The 13,097-nt window shown below is 45.2% G+C and overlaps 1 protein-coding gene across 1 annotated transcript in view; it reads right to left on the bottom strand.

Annotated features, from left to right (window-relative positions):
• LOC138573682 (procathepsin L-like) overlaps positions 1 to 13,097 on the bottom strand; it is a 230,255-nt gene that overhangs the window by 101,146 nt on the left and 116,012 nt on the right. The gene's annotated exons all lie outside the window — the stretch shown is intronic.

Genomic DNA, 13,097 nt, shown 5'->3' with positions numbered 1-13,097 from the left:
TACCGGCCTTCCACCTTATTTTTTAACTCACATTTCTAATGCCACCCCAGAGGTAGCAATGACAAAACCTCTATTAAGTTCTTACATTTGTTTCTGTACTGAAGGGAATCCCAGGTGCTTCTCTCAATACAGGAAAAAAAGGTGTCCTTTGTGGAAGGGGGTGAAAAAGTGGGCATCGCTCAGGCCCATCACCAGACCACCTTAGCATGTAATGCACCGTAGTGCACTGACAATCCATTTCCATCCGGCAAACGAGCGAGCGAATGAATAAAGGAAAATAATAGTGCCTGGTGATTTGCAGAAATACTCCATACGCTATTTCGTAGAATCCACACCTGGAGCTGGCAGCCGGGCATATTTCTTGTAATGAGGCAGATCTGAAGAATAACTGTGTGTGGTTACAGTGATTACAGTAGTTCTTTAATAAAAAAAAGAAATAAGTAACTGACAATAAGGGCATGGACTATTGGAACGCTCTACTGAGCGGTACCTCGGAAAAAGAAGCCGTTACAAAGTACAAATTATACAGAACAATGTCCTCTGGGCTGCCCTGGGCATAGGCAAGCATGACCATATCTCGGATGCCAGAAGGTCTGCCCACTGGTTCCCGGTCAAAGACAGAATACATTTCAAGATCCTATCCATCGCCCACCGCTGCCTGCCCAATGACGCCCCCCTTTACTTGGCAAATAAACTCCAGAGACATATCCCGGTGAGGGCCCAGACACCCACCTACAAGCACCGTCTGATTATAGCCAGATTCAACCATAAAAGAGCGGGTGGCTCCAGCTTCCCAGTCCGCGCTGCCAGCCTGAGGAACAACTCCCCGCCGGCACCCCGGCCTGCCGAATGAACCGTCCTACCCCTTGCTCAGGAAGAAAATAAAAAATCGTCTTTTCACCCAATGTCTTCCCTCGCCTCTGATCCCTCTTCCAATATGACAACTTTACCTGTAACACTGTAACTAGCGCCCAGATGCCAATGGGCTATCTACGCTTGTATAAATGTTAACATTAATAAATAAATAAATAATAGGTGGCATCATTACATTCGACTCATTACTTATTCTATATTTTAGTTTCAGCCTGAATTATTGAGCACTGAATGTATGTACAAGATGCTTCAAGTCTTCACAAGCAAAAGCTGCTGTTGGCAGACACAATTACACCCAAAACGTTTACAAATATGGGTTAGCATTGGCTGAAGCCAATTACATAGAAATATTGCTCTCATTTTAAGCAGAGCAAACCAGTTACCAAGCAATGCATTGCCTTGAATAACTCCCCCAAGACATGGTTTGACCTTTTCATGTATGCAAATGCGAAATTAAATGTACTGCCGACCCAGGCTTCTCAAATCCTTCACCTCTAATACCCTCGCAGTGGCAACCTTCCAGGAAAAAAAACAGGGCAGAAGAACACGAATACTGTAGGGGTATCTGCCTGAAATGAGCTGCCAATGGCCCGAAGATCTCTTTAAACATTTTTGCACCTGTTTGCTGGAGTCTCCTGGTTAATGGTTTTTGGTCTCTGCCTTTTCCTGAAGAATTCCTCTTAATCTTGCCGTGTCCTCCTCAAAGTCTCCTGTTTTCTTGAATTTGCCATTGCCACCCGAGTTATTGCACTTCCTCCCTTCTCTTGAAACAGTGCTATGCACTTGCAATCTTATTCCATCATTCCACTGCATCACTGCATCACTGCATCTACTGTCTATTGTCACTGCCTCGCACTTGCCTGATCTGGCCTTTTCGTTTTACTTTGGAGGCACCACGAAGCAACCTGTTTCAGTTGGCATCTAATACATCTGATTTGCATATATATTATAGGGCTGCCGTCATACCCTATCCTAAAGATGAAACCAATTTGCAATGAATTTCCCCAACATTCTATGGCTAATAACCTTTGACTCCCTGGAAGTACTTGGGTGGCATTCTTCCAGAGTAAAAACCTGCCACAAGCCCCTCCAAACAGGACAATCTGGGGAAAATGTGTTAAACAGTTAACAAGTTAAGAAAGAAGTTGGTTTTAGCCTACTCTCAATCGTTTTCATATATAGAACAAGCATTGGCCAATATTGGTGTTTGTACTTGTTTATTGCATTTTACATTTAGCATGGAAGGAAGGAATGAGGAATGAGGAATGACAGAATAGGGAGGAAGGAAGAAATGACAATATGTAGGGAATGAAGGTCAGCGCTGGGGGGTCGAGGGTAGCATTGTGGGAAGAGAAATAAGAAATACATTTCAACGCAAGGGAGAACAAACAAATCCCATAGATGAAAGCTAGACTTGCACAGTATACAGGAGAATTGAACAACATTTGAAAAAGGAGTGATAGCGTAAATGGGGGAAAGGAGTGGCAGGGCAAATGGGACGGAGCAACAGCCCAAAGGAGGGTGCAACAGCACATGGGGAAGGAGTGACAGTGCAAGGGGGACGGAGGAACAACGCAAGGGAGGAAGAAGCAACAGTGAGAAGGGGAAGGAGGAACAATGCAAGGGGGAGGGACAGCACAAGGGGGAGGGACAGCCCATGGGGTCACCAGCACAAGTAGGAGGAGGGTAGGTGCAAGGGGGGAAGTGAAAGGGGGACAGCACAAGGGGGGAGGAGGTCCAGTGCAAGGGGGTGAGGAGGGACAGCACAAGGCAGGGAGGAGGCACAGGGCAAGGGGAGGAGAAGAGGCAGCACAAGGAGGGAGGATGGACAGCACAATGGGAAGAAGCAACATCACAAGGGTGAAGGAGCAATACCACAAGGGGGAAGGAGGGACAGTGAAAGGGGGAGGACGGACAGTGCAAGGGAGGGAGGAGGGACAGCGCAAGGGAGCAAGAACAGCACAAGGGGGAGGAGGGATAGTGCAAGGGAGAAAGGGGAAGCAGTGCAAGTAGGGAGTGCCTTGTAGGTTCTTATCAACATGTGTATGTTGTCAGTGGTACTGCACCTCTCCAGAAAATAATAGCTTGTATGGTAACACTATCCAGAAAAGGAAGCCTTCATGTAGCCAAAAGGGCCCAGGAAACTAGCCCAATTATAGTCCAGCCCCCCTCTGGCTGTGAAAAGAAAGATCACTATGCAGCCCCAGTTTTGAAAGTGACACAGACACGTGGCATGGTACAGTACTCTGATTGGGAGAAAAATAGTTGAACGAGCCACTATTGGATTACATTGGCATAATGGAACAAGACATAGCATTTAGTGTGTTGGCCGATTATGGCACAGCATTTCCAGTTCTCATGCCAACCGCAAAGTCAGCTTTTTGGCACCCCTTCACTCTCTCTCATCATAATCATATTTATTATTCTTTATTTGCATATGATTCTAAAATAATCTTTACAAGAAAAATCTCATTATAACACAGTTCTTTAAAATTGACATATCATTCATACATTTGATAAATAAATAACACTTGGTTAATACCAGCATAAAATCGATACGAATAAACAATTTGTGTCTATGGTGGGCAGGCTGAGCAAGTGCAAATACAAGTTTAATTCTAGCTAAGCCTATGAATTAATTAGTTTAAAATATATTAAAATTGGTCAACGGTTTCTATGTTTAAAATTCATACATTTCATATTTCAAATATTTTAATTATTGCACCTGCTCTATCCGTATATGTACAACTGCACCATGACCACATTTTAGATCCCTTCATTATAACTTCTTAATCATACAAGAACTGCATATTTCAATCACCATTATTTTCTCACAATCCACTTCAGGTTAAGGTTTCGCTTTATCTATTAATAATTGCTTGGCGATATGGCGTCACAGCTAATAGAGGCTAATATGAAGGCTTTCTAAGTCTAAGTCTGAATTGAGGGAATAAATCCAGAATGCGTCACTCTTTATGGACTTGTAGTTATGGACGTATTTACCCAGTATGGTCACATAAATATTGCTCATGATATGATATGATATGCTAAGTTATGATATGATATGGCATTTATAACGCGCCTATACACAAATGTTTCAAGGCGTGACAAGACAAGGGAGGGGTGATTGAACACGAAAGGTAGGGTATTCCCAAATTTGCTAATGTGGATGTTGGGGACAGGGAACAGTAACCACACAGAAAGAAGGAAAAATCCCCATAGCTACACCCATTTATTTCAAGGTGTTAGTCATAGAGGTTTTTCAAGAGACCAAACCCAATGCTCAACAAGAGTCACCAGAAAAAGAAAAAGAAATATACAGGTGTGTCTTCAAGGTTAAATGATTTTAATTCCAACATGGAGTTATTATTAATATAATTATAAACAATGATTTAAAATGCACAAAGATCAAGAGAAAATTAGGACAAGAAATAAGTGTAAACATGAGAAAACACTGTTAAACAAAGAAAACACATTTAAGGCGATCAAACGAAATTAATTCTATTGTGATGAAAACAATGCAGAAAAGATTAAAAATTCAAAAGGATACTTTATTATGTGTATCCCCCACTGAAATGCACCAACAATATCACTCTTTTGTTTAGAGTTAAATCGTCTAACTAGTTGTACATGTAAATGCACAAGTTTTGTATGTCTGTATGATCAGCGTGTGATCATTTCTGATTTTATTAACTTGCCAAGTATGCCAACGTGTTTGCCTGAGTTTCAAACTATTAAACACAGGGCTTTCTAAGCTGTTGGACCACAATCATATTTAATACAGAAAAGAAAGAAGAGTTAATATGGTTTAGGTGAAGCTCTGTTACACGTTTCGGCTGGCCGGAATCGGCGGCATCTGAGTTCAGCCTTCCTCGGGGCAAAAACAATTACCTCAGTCTCCTAAAGAATAGGTAGAAATGAGGGGGGCGAAGGCAAGTAGAAAAAACAGAAAAAGAAGGGGGGTATCAATTGGGCATGAAGAACACAACTGTAATTTCCCTTTCCTAATGGAAAGGTCTAAACAAATGCTACAAGGTTCGTTTTTACAAACATGGACACCTCAATACTCATCCTGAAACGGTAACAGGGGTATTGGAGAGGTGTAGTCTGGTTTCCGGAGTCACAGACCTCCTGTGGTAGGCTTAGCTGGTAACCGTAGTTATTGTTGTCAAAGACTGTACGGAACTCGCTCTAAAGCTGGTGCTCTAGATCTTGGAGTGTGTAATTTGGCCCAAGATTGGGAATCCCCGGCAGTCGGCATGTTTAGCTGCCTGTGGGGTGAACAAAGGTACCTAAAGTCAGTTTAAAAGGGTGCCAAATGTTCAAACTAACTCTCACTGACGTGGAACATAAGTAAGAAGTAAAAGATTCCTAACTTAGAAAGGAGGAAAAGGGATCTTAGTTCACGTGGTGGAGCTCGCACGTGAATTTTAATGGAAGAAACTAGGAAGTTCCATGCAGTTCGTGGTGTGACCAGGGGTGCGGCATGTTTGGGAGTTCAAGTTGAATCATCACATGGAGACAAACATCTGCCCTGATGAAAGAAAAATAAACAGAACAGGATGAGACACTATTAATAACAGACCGCTGCTGAGCTTGGTGGGTTGCTCGGAGCGGTATGGGTGCAGGCGGGTCCTCGGTCTGAATGGGGACTTACACGGATATTCACCATGCATTGACAAAGCAACCGGAATGGGGTCCGTGTTGGCTTCTGCAGGAGCTGTGTCTGTGATTCAGTGGCGTCCTCACTGAAAGAAGGAGAGGAGCAGTTGTGAAGGGAGCATGCGCGGGAAGGCCATGTCTCCGCTTGCTGGAGTAGTTGCCATGGAAACGGGCACCTTGTCTAGCCAACTACTGGGAGCCAGTGCAGAGATTTCAGTCCTGGAGAGATACAATCCTTGGGCTTGAGGCCAAGGACAAGTCTTGCATTCCTGTTCTGGAAGTTGCAGAGGGCGGAGAGTAGAAGCAGGAAGATCTAGAAAAAGGCTGTTGCAATAGTGCAGCCTAGAGAGAACCAGAGCTCTGGAGACAGTGAGCTTCTGGGGGAAGGAGAGAAAAGGAAGAATACCTCTGAGGAGGTGCAGCTGGTAGTGTGACTTCTTAGAGACGTCATATATGTGAGGAGAGAAGGAGAGTGTGGAGTCGAGATGACCCCAAGGTTTTTAGCCTTGCAGGTGGGAGCAGGAAGAGGGCCAAGAGAGGCCGGCCAGAGAGCTGCAGGGAAGGAGGGAGCGGGTGTGCTGATCAGGAGAATCTCAGTCTTACTGGCATTAAGTCAGCTGTCATTGGCGGCACACCATTCCTGGATAGCAGACAGTCAGAGATGAGGGAAGGAGAGGAGGAGGCAGAGGGTAGCCTGAAGATGAGCTCGGTGTCATCCGCATAGCACTGAAAGTTGGGGCAGAGAGCAGCGATGCGGTGGGCAAGGAGTGCCAGGTATTGGTTGAACAGCCAGGGAGAGAGGTGAGACCCCTTGGGGACAACAGAGGTAGAGAAAAAGATAGCAGAGAGGAAGGACCCAAGTTGGACATGGGAGGGTCGGTCAGAGAGGAAAGAAATCAGCCAAGCCAGAGCCTGACCAGTGATACCCAGGTTATCACGCAGATGATTGAGCAGGTTGGCATAGTTGACAGTGTCAAAGGCAGAAGAGAGATCAAGCAAGATGAGGACACAGGGGGTCAAGGTTGGAGAGCAGGTGTTCATGGATGTTCAGGAGAGCAGTTTCCATGCTTCTGGCAGCTCTGAAGCCAGACTGATGATCATGAAGACAACCAACAGATTCAGTGTGGAGATTAAGCTGGGAGATGGCCAGTTTCTCTAGGAGCTTGCCCAGGAAGGAAGGGATGGAGATTGGGCGATAGTTAGCCGGGTAGGAGGCGTCAGCAGAGGGTTTCTTAAGAAGAGGGTGCACAAGGGAGGGCTTCAGGGGGGATGGGAAGACTCCAGTGGTGAAGGAGTGATTGCAAAAATCAGCCAGGGCAGGATCCAGGGAGTCGATGTGATCCTTGATAGTTTTGGAGGAACAGGGGTGAACCTGTTTTGACGAGACTTTCATAGATCGGACATGTCTAGAAACCTTGTCTGCAGAGTAAAGGGGAAATGCAGAGAAGGAGGCTATGGAGGTAGCACGGAAGGGCCAGAGGAAGAGCAGGGAGTAGGGGGTGGGAGGGGATAGGAGGAGTGTGAGGACAGGATGTCCTGAGTTTTAGAGATGAAGTGAGAAACCCATGCCGTGCAGAGGGCCTGGAAAGGGACAGGAGAGGTAGAGACTGCGGCAGGACTGGCCAGTTCCTTGCAGATTTTAAAGAGTTCAGCTGAGTTGTTAGATGCCGCAGAGATGCGGGCTTGGATATGAGCTCTCTTCTTGGTGAGAATGGAGAGCCGGTATTGCCTTTGCAGCAGACAGCAGGCCAGTTTGTCAGAGGATGTACATGAAGCGTGCCATTTCCTCTCAGCCACCCTGCACTCGCGTTTTAGGGTGACGAGGTCTGAAGCGTACCAGGAGTTACACTTGGCTTTGGCCTTCAGGCGGATTCTCATAACAGGGGCAAGGATATCAAGAGTATCAGATATAGCAGAGTGGAGTGTGGAGAGGGCTGTGTCAGGGTGAGAGTCAGCCAAAGGAGGAGGAGGGGGTGAGAAGATTGCGGCGAAAGCCTCAGCTGACACGCGATTCATGGGTCCGATGACCGAGAAGGTGGGTGGCAGTGAAGGAAGTGGCTTGGCCTGAGGGGTAGAGAGGGTGAGATGGGAGGAAAGAAGAAAGTGATCACTCCAGGAGAGAGGAGTGGTGAGAGGGACAGAAACGGGAAGGTCTGAGGAGATCAGAACATCCAGAGTGTGCCCTGCAGAGTCGGGCCAGAAGAGAGAATAGTGAGTAAGAGAGAGTCGCAGAGGTTGAGGAAGAGTCCAGAGGGAGGACATGAGGCATCCAGGTGGATGTTGAAGTCTCCAAGAAGGAGGAGTTTAGTGGTTGAAGCCAGGAGTGAGGAGGAGAGGTCAGCCCACTCGGAGAGGAAGGAGGAGATCTGACCAGGTGGCCGATAGATAGTAGTCACAGTAAGGGAATGGCTAGGGGAGAGAGAGAGCCTGCAGACGAGGCATTCAAAAGAAGAGTAGGCCTGCGTAGGAGTGACAGAGGTAGGAATCCACTCGGGGAAGATCAGGGCTACACCCCCACCAGAACGGTAGGACCTGGGCACGGCGAGGATCTTGTCGCCGTCAGGTAGCAGCGTATGAAAGCTAGTGACAGAGCTGGCCGTGAACCATGTACGGTGAGACCGAGGACATCGAGGTCAAGTTCTTCCAGAAGGCGGCAGATATCAGAGGAGTGTTTGACAGCAGAGCGAGAGTTAAGAGTGGCAATGTGGAGAAGGTTGCCATCCTTGAAGGACTTCCGGGGAGAGGTACAGATCAGAGGTACGCCCTGCAGAGGTGTAGAAGGAGCCCGAGAGGGGGCAGAGAGGGAGGGGGAAGGCAAGGTAGCCAAGGAAAGGAGAGAGGGGACAGCCGGAGAAGAAAGGAAGTTGATGAGGTGCAGGAAGCGTCTATCAAAGAGGTGAAGGTTGGCCTGAGGGCCTTGCACCAAGACGGTCCAATAATGGTTAGGCATTCCATAAATACATGTTTGGGGGTCGCTGTAACTCCCGCCGGTATATTACACATACGGCATACTCTTTCCTCTAGAGTCTAAGGGGATTTTAAGTGAGCTCCCACAAACATAAGTACCTATGTACCACTCTTGCCACATGTACATAGGACTTTAGTGTAGATAGCCGAGTCTAATTGCGGGTCCAATCCCACTGGGCCAATTTATTTCTGAACAGGGCTCTTTGGTCCCCCATTCAAATTTGGAATGCCACCCTAGATCCTCGTACAAACATAATCATGTGGGGATATTCATCATCGCCAATTTTCCAGTTTTTCCCACTATCTGCTCCCACTAGAGCCAGCAACTTACATCTGGGATTAGAGTTAGCCTTGAGAAGCAGTCCACCCTGGCGTGTAAGCAATTGTCCCCGTGGGGATACCAAACCCAATTCTATTCTTATGTATGGTACCAAAGTATTCTTCGCCAACCTCAGGACTCGCTTCCAGAAGTATCCCTCTAATTGATCGAGCCATCTTAGATCTGTCATAGCTATTGCCTCCAGACCATATAGGACCATAGAGCAAACTCTTTGTTGATATAATGTTAGAATACCATCTAATGAGTAGCTGGCAGACTGGCAAGCAAACTTCTCTATCATATTAGCCAGTCTACGTCCCTTAGCTGTTTTGGCCTTGATAGTATATTTGTACGACAAGCTCTGACTCATGTCAAGGCCCAAATAAGGATATTTACCCACGGATTCAATAATACCCAAGCTTGTATTAATCTGGGAGAGAGCAGCATTATCTTAGTTTTTGACATGTTGACAGTCAATTCATTTTTTGTGGCCAAATCAAGTCAAATTTCAAACATATTCTTTATTCCGCCTAGTGTATGACTAAATATGAACAAGTTGTCTGCATAAATGAAGCCGGGAATGGTCACCCCAATTTATTTTTGGCCAGCTGCCAGTACTCTGTGCTAGGGCCGCAGGCAGGTCGCTCATATAAAGCTTATAATTATATTTGGATGAGGGAAAGGGGTGGTTTTACATCAGCGTAGACGTGGGGAGGTGGAATAGAGGACTACGTACCTAGCTGGAGAGTTAAGGGAGGGATGGGGAGCCCATTTGTGCCAGAACACTTTCATTTTCCTGGAGGAATCTAGCAGGATTACTGTGGGATTCTCGAAAAAATGAAACAAGTCATGCTGAGAAAACAAAAATGCATCACATGAGCCAGCAAGTGAAAAGGGGTACTAGGAGAGGGTGATGGAGGATTTACAAGATTTATACAAGGAGGGGACCTAGAAAGGAGGAGGGTTTCACATGGATAGTGGCATTGGAAATAAGGAAGGCTTTTTAATTGCCGAGTGTTTTCCTATTTCTGTGGTAATCAGAAAATGAAGCATTACCACATGAATGGAGGGTAATGACCAGTAAGTACCAGGGAATATCCCGGGGAAAACTATATACCAGAAATCATAGCAGAGGGAGAAAAAGAGGGACATGGGTCGTGGTCCTCTGCTAAAGCATATGACTGGTAGGATCTGGTTAGTTACCAGACAGGTGGGTAACGACCCTCAGCTCAAGACAGTGTTCACTGGAGAGGATATATCATAACAAGCCCCTTGACATTCAGTGAAAATTTAGTTAAGAGAGTTAAAATGATCAAAATAAGAGCATGAAAACCCATGTAATTCAGAGAGTGTGGAAAGTGATGATCACCTTATCTCAGAGTCCCCCCAGTTGCTCAGCCCATCACTGCAGGGTTCAACAATGAGAACAAAAAGGACATCATAGGGGACATCTCTGGGGACAGATGGACTCTGAGTTAAGATGGTTGTATATATATATATATTAAGCAAAAACCCTTTACTTAAGACATAGTTGACATGATCTGATTGATCACAACCACGCCCATAACATTTGGTGGATGTGGTGACTTTAATCCCAACTCCTCGTTGATATCCGCCCATGATGTCAATTTATCTTTCATTGTTGGTCCCTACTGTGATCTCATGTATGAGCTCATGGGAGGGGGTTGGGGAGGGCTCTGAGCTAAGATGATCATTATTTTCCACATACGCTGAATTTCAATGGTTTTGTTGCAATTGATTGGATCATCCTAAATCTGTCTTAACTAAAGTTTTTTCTCTGAATTTCAAGGGTTTTGTTATACTATATCTTTTCCAGTCCCCACTGGCCATGGCCTTAAGGATCGAGGCGCGCTGCGCATGGCCTACCGTCGTCACCAGTTTACCACACCCTACTGTGGCTCACATTCCCCTGCTCAGTAACCGACAAGAGCCCAACGTCCTAACTTTCGTGTCTACTGTCCGCGTTGCAACCATAACATCCACAGACAATTGGGCCAGTCCCTTATTGTTTCTCTTTCCTTTATTTCTGTGGTAGTTTTCCTGGGGAAATCCCCATGCTAACAAACCACGATCACATTGACGTTGCCTTCTATAATCGTGTTAATCATTCCCAGTAATCATTTCTGCAGTAGTAGACTGTCTGCCGATTGCTGGGGTAATGGGAAAATGCTCACAATTTAAAAGTCTTTGTCATCCCCAATGCAACTCTTCATGTGTCCCCTTGCTTTTTAGGTTCCCTGACATTTCCCACCCTCTGTAAATCCTCCCTAGCCCTCTTCTACCAACCCCTTTCATGCGCCGGCTCCCATGATGCATTTTATTTCCAAGCGCGTCCTGCATCGTTTCCGCAGGAATCCCACATTGATCCTGATAGATTCCTGCAGTAAGCAGAACACGTTTTGTCTCAAAATGGGCTCTCCTACACGGCCCAAAGTCTCCCACTACACATGTGGTCCTCGTTCCTCCTCCCTACATCTACCCTAATGTGAAGCCTCCCTTCGCCCCCTCCAAATCTCTTTATGAGGACTTTTGTTTTTTGGCTTCTTACACCATTCCCATGGTAATCATTCGTAGCGAAGAAAACAAACTATGGCAGCCATTAATTTTTGAGAGGCTTCACTGTTGCAATGCATCCTGGGAGATATCTAAAATACATTTTGGTCCGGACACCACCTTTTCTGCTGAATATTTAAAAAACTACCCAACGGATTTACACCCATCTAAAAAAAATGTAGCTGCAATGCTTCGTTGCCAACTTGTTTCTTATTTAGTGTAAATCTGCGGTTCCACGGTTTTTGCACTATGTGTGTTCAATGGTAGCACATTTTGTCTATTGTAAAATGCATTGGCGCAAGCTGGAAACAGCTTTTACTTGTTTTCTTAATACGTTTTGAACTATTTACGTAATGCTGCCTAAATGTTCCAGCTTTGACTGGCCCGTGCCAGACATTCTTTTTGGGAAAATGTCATCCAACTCCGTCCAGTGAGTCAAAGGTTTTTAGCAATAGAATTTTGGGAAAAGTAAATGCCAATAGACTGAATCTTAATGATAGGGTTGTGGCCTCCGCCCTATAATAAGGTTTACATATATGTGTGATCTGGTTCATTCATTATATTACATTTATTATCATGCAATAATGTATGATTCATTTTGTGATCATTGCATTAAAAATATTGAAAAAAGAAAATAGTTGTGCACTTGACTGATGTGGATCATACTGGTATTTTGCTGTTGAAGTGGATAGAGGTTGACACAGGGGTGGGGGGTTCCCACATTCGGGGTTGCATTGTAAATTAAATGTTCTAGTTGCCACTCTGAGAAGAATGTTGCTGGCGGCATATGTACATGAATGCTTTGAAGTGCTAAGAATGTGGACTTTGTTGCAGCTTCTGTTAAAAGTGAATTAAGTATGTTATATGAAAAAGTGTAGAAATACCATTAAAGTGGTTTTACGGTTCTGTCAAGATTTACATGCTAAGCAGGGAGATGTACCCAGCTCCTGTGAAATGTGTGCCCACGTTTTTGCTCTTCAATATTTTATCTTAGAATTTGCCCTATAGGTTCCATTTCATGCTATGGACTTTTGAGCTGTCATGTTGGGTTTGGTCTTGTATACTCCATGTCAGGATTTCTTTATTTTCGGGATTCTATGTTGGGTTTTGCACTTTGGGATTTCTGTGTAAGATTTTGTTCTTGTGGATTCCAGGTTACAGATTGTTGCTTAAGATCCCATAAATCCATGTCTAGGAGTTGGATGCATGCCGCTTCAATTAGGTTTCTGGGTCCTCTGGTATAGGTGCATCCAAAATCTGATGCACTTAAAACTCTACTGCCATTAGGTTTTTCTCACTTTACGAGAAACCTGTGTGTTTGGTGTCATACTCCTGTTCAATATTCCTAGGCTACAGAATGATGTGGCAGGGTTGATATGCTATGCTATGGTATGCTACATTATGCTCTCTTATATATTTAGGCTTCAGATCCTCCATTTTGCCTTTCCCTCTGCCTCCCTCTGTCGCACTGTGCACTCAGCTCCTCTGAAATGCCTTAACCCCTCCTGGTGCTGATTGGACCAAGAACCGTAACAAGAGAGATGGACACGTCAGACCGTCTCTTTCGTTTGCTCTCTCCAAATATAGCATGAGCACCATACATGGTAGATAGCAATAGTGTTTCTGCGAACACTGCTTAACCATATGACAACATGATGTACCTAGTCCATTTCCCCGCAAGGCTTTGTCACAAGGTCACAAG

The sequence above is a fragment of the Ambystoma mexicanum genome, chromosome 1p (genome assembly GCF_040938575.1).
Source record: "Ambystoma mexicanum isolate Mex_15411 chromosome 1p, UKY_AmexF1_1, whole genome shotgun sequence".
NCBI classification, from domain to species: domain Eukaryota; kingdom Metazoa; phylum Chordata; class Amphibia; order Caudata; family Ambystomatidae; genus Ambystoma; species Ambystoma mexicanum.
The sequence above is the reverse complement of the archived record's forward strand: the minus strand, read 5'-3'. Positions and strand labels throughout refer to the sequence as shown.